Below are 4,580 nucleotides of genomic sequence, written 5' to 3'. Positions count from 1 at the left end.
TGCGCTTTTTCTCCAACTGGGATCATATGACGGACGCGCTCAGCTCAACAGCCACAGGGAAGGAGACATATCTCCACGCCCACTACACACACACGAACCTGCTCTCTCTTTAACAGCTTCAATCATGCACGGGATGTTGTTGCCGAGTCGGACAAACCAACCACCAATAATGTTGATCACCAAATCTTGCGTAAATCTTATATTTAGCAAGTGCTTCACAGACTGTATCGTGCCAACATGAATCAAAGTCTCGCTGCAAGACGAAAGATTAAATTCATTTTTTCTCCAACTTTCACTTCCGAGAACAACTTCTCCAAAAAAGGAGATCCAGCAGATTGTTGTCTGTTTTGGGTGACTTTTATTCTCCTTGAAGCCTTGAACTGACCCTGTTTTACTGCCTATCAGTGAACGCACCTACAGATACCTGAGATCCACACAGTTACACTGATATTTGTAGCAGCAAACTTGTGACTTAATTCAGAGTATGTTGTTATCACCCTTGAATCCCCCATCTCACCATTTCACAGCGTAATTTAATATACAAAACAAACTTTATTATCCTGCATTTTTTTTTCTGAGGGGAATCACAGGATGGCACAGAAACACTGCTGCCTTTATGCACGAAAAGAGGCAAGCTACTGTTGGATTACGCTGACACCTGAGGCCAAATGCTTGCCTGATATAAACCAGGGAACATGATGTATAGTTCAGGTCATGACTATACATGCCACCCTGCCGAACGTGTTTATCTAAAGGATTGACAACGTTTGCGAGTTTTACGGTTGATTGTGTCACAGTGTGATGTTTGTGCATGGTGCTCACAAAATGAATTCCCATGAACCAAAATGAATTATCTCGTGTCATGGAGTTCACTGTGGTGTAGCCCCAACACTTGATATGCTAAAGGGAAAAGTATAGGGTGACATACAGCTGTAGGGAAACCTGTGTGAGCCACACGCGGGCTCAGTAAATGTGCTTATAATAAAGTCTGCAATGTTAGGCATGCTACACACAGGTTTGACATTTAGGTCGAGGCCTCATTTTCAATTCCCCACAAAGAAAATGTCAATATTATGACATCATTACTTTACAATCATTACAATTGTTTCATGATGATTTGGTGAAAAGCTGTTATTTTGGCAAACTTGATACCCGACGAAATGTAACTCCCAGTTTAACTCCAGGTTTTAACATTGAAGAAGGACGTTTCTGCCTTGTGTGTATCGTCTTGATGAGACAGTGATTTATATAGACCAAGGACTGAGGGCAGTGGGGGACATGGGGGCAGCGGGTGAGGAAGAGAGAGGAAGCTGGGTTGCCATAAGTAGATAGATAATTCATGAGAGAGGGAAACAGACAGACATAAAGAAATCAAATCAGTTTCAGAGTCACTTATGTGGGACAAAATAGATTCATCTCAATTTCAGTGTGCCCCCTGTAATTTACAATTTGTGACGTAATGTAATTTTGAAAGAGAGTCACTGTTTATTCCATCTGAAATCACTCTTTGAAAATGTTGATGCTGGGATGACATGAAGACTACTTACAATAACAGTACACTGAATAAGAAAGCTAAAGTGTTATGATAGGAGACTAATAGTGACACAAATGGCTACATGAGTTTCTTTGGTTTGAGAATACTTTTTTCTGTACGGTTTAATCCAAGAAAGAAAGCAAACTAAAAATAGGAGTTAGAACTTGCTTCTATATCTCGATGAAACCTTTTCATGATCGTTTTCGAGTGAGTAATGATTAATGGACCTTCCCCTCTAGATAGCTATAACATTTCGTAAATTTAAAAAAAAAAAAGATAAGTATGATAAGAATTTATAGGGAACTGAAACAGTCAGAGAAGCAATTCTTTGGGAAGAAAGCTTTTGCGCATTCACCAGTCTGTGTTTACTGGAGCATCCATACATCTTGATGTAAATCTGCACGTGAAAACAACACTGTATCCATTTTGTCCCACAGCCACATACATAGACAAAGGTCTGGACTCACTCTCATTCAGTCACACAGATGTGCATACACACACACACATACACACACACGCCCTCTCACACACACACAGACTGCCCATCTGTCGACAGGGAGTGGACAGAGGATGGGTGGTCCAGGAGACATTCACTGTCCCATCTCATGTTCCGAGAAAAGGATTCTGTTCCTGGTGACCGGTCCTGCGGAAAAAAGTGTGTGTGTTAGTTAGCGTATGTCTGTAGGGCCATCCTATCAATTTCAGCAGACATCCCAGTATGATTTAATGCAACTAAATTTAAGTATCAAACACGCATTATTACTTGGCAGTTAAATATTTAACATTTATTCCAACACATGCTAACCCCATTTTCGCGCGATATAAATTTCACGAAAAGATACAGAAGTCGATTGTGAAGATTGTGAACATTTCGACCAGTTTGTGACTGAGCTAAAGCTGCTAGTAAAAGACTGCAACTACCCTAACGGTGATGAGATGATTAGAGACGGGGTCGTTTTCGGTACAGAGTCTCCAAGAGTCCGGGAAAAACTACTCTGCAAATGCAAAAAGCCCAACCACTTTGCTAATATGTGTAGGACAAAAACACAGTATCAGCCATCAAAATACAAGCCCAAGAAAGTCCATGCTGTTTCAGAAAGCACGGAACAGGCACCAGTGGATCTGTACATTGACACTATGGACCGGTGAGACTTCAGCTGACCACAGCATGGAGACTTCCTGCAGCACGTGCAACATTTTACTGGAAGTATTCTCAAATCAAGCCAGAGAGTAACGTGATGTCTAAGATGACTTGTTGACATGTTTGAATGTTACATAAATGGTCAGAAAAGGATGTCTTCATGCATGTGTATGTGTGTTTATATATCATTTATTTGTTGTAATATTAATTTTGAAGTATTCACTTGGCACAGTGTTTTTTATTTGCATTATGATCAATAGAAAAAGATAACGCTGGTGATGTTACTGGTGTTTTTCTACAAATCAAATATAAACATTTAAATGTGCAACACTGCTTCAGTTGAAATTAGTCAGATAGAAGAAATTATGTCGATAAAAACTCATAAAACATCTCCTCAGTGCTGTTACAGTGAACATTGGACTGTTAAAAAGAGCATCTACATTTGCAATTTTCTGGTTTTATAGTTTCCCTTGAGTTGCTTAGTTTCCTTATGGCTCAGTGGCAGACATACATCTGTTTGTTCTCTTTTGTCCCATTAGATCGGCTACAGTGGAGCACTATAAAGCAGCCATGTTGCTAAGTGGTGTTGGTGATGCTCTGGGATACAGGAACCAGCTCTGGGAGTACAATGAGTCGGGACCAGCTATTCATCAGGTCAGTGCAGCACCAATATGAAAAGAGGGGCTACGGTTGTGATAAAACTAAAGCACTACTGAAGGTCTGCCCTTGCCCTTTCCCTCCTTGCAGGAGCTCAAAGAGCTCGGTGGTCTGAAGAACATCAAGGCCGAGCTCCCTGACTGGCCGGTGAGCGACGACACAGTTCTGCATCTGGCAACGGCTGAAGGACTGGCCACTGGTGAGGTTAAAAGGACATTGGAAATGCCAACTATTTAATTTAGTGTTTTAAAATCTTTTTCGGTTTTTCTTTGTTTTTATGTCATTCTAAACGAAATATTGTTGGTTCTTGGACTGTTGGTCGGACTAAAATTCACGTGCAGTTGCAGTGACGATAAATATCTGTTGACTGGTACCAACATCATTTTGCAGATCAGAATCTTATGAGAATTGGTACAAATGATCAAAAGCATCCCACAGAACCAGTTTCAGAGATATTCTGATTTTATCTACCATGCACACGCAAGTATCCATCTTCGACATGCGAGAATTGTTTTTCTTTTTACCAACACCGACCACCTGTCACTTATACAACAGCAGCAACCACAGAGGAGCACAAACAGCACTGGAGATATGATACACAGAGCAAGCTTTTCTTCTAATGCACCGTATTAGAAGGAGAGGCATCATATGACGAGCCAAGGAAGCCCTTAAATTACTCTGAGAGCACTCACACCAATGACTGGCATGAGAGTGATATCATGTGTTCAGAGAGTACTGCAGTGCTGGCAGTGCATTCCTGTTATGTCGTGTATTTGGTAAACAACTTCAAGTTCAACAAACCAGCATCATTATGTGCAATAAAGGTTCGGGCTGATGAGTCGGTGCAGATATCCTTTATTTCGTTGTGTGCCTGCTGTGGGGATAAAAGAGTTATGTTCATGTTGTGCCAGAGTGAACCAGGCCAGATGGCAACGCGCCCCTCATCTTCCCGTGGGACTCCCTCATCTGCGCTTTATTGATCTGATCTGTCCATCTCCTTTTTCTATCTCTTTACTGTGCACCCTCGCCTTCCTGTTTGCTAGCTGCCACATCTCATAAAAAAGTAATAAGCATTCAATCTTGTTTGATTTAAAATTTGAATCTAATACATTTCTTCATATAAGCAGATGCAACTTTTAACCTTTTCTCGCAGACATAACTGGGTCGACAAATGCAACCCGAACTTACACCCAACTCTTCAAATACAGACGCTTGGTCAGTGACCTTCGGTGCGCAGCACTTTCAGCT

The sequence above is a fragment of the Melanostigma gelatinosum genome, assembly GCF_949748355.1.
Source record: "Melanostigma gelatinosum genome assembly, chromosome: 21".
Classification (NCBI taxonomy): Eukaryota; Metazoa; Chordata; class Actinopteri; order Perciformes; family Zoarcidae; genus Melanostigma; species Melanostigma gelatinosum.
Note: the sequence above shows the minus strand (reverse complement) of the source record.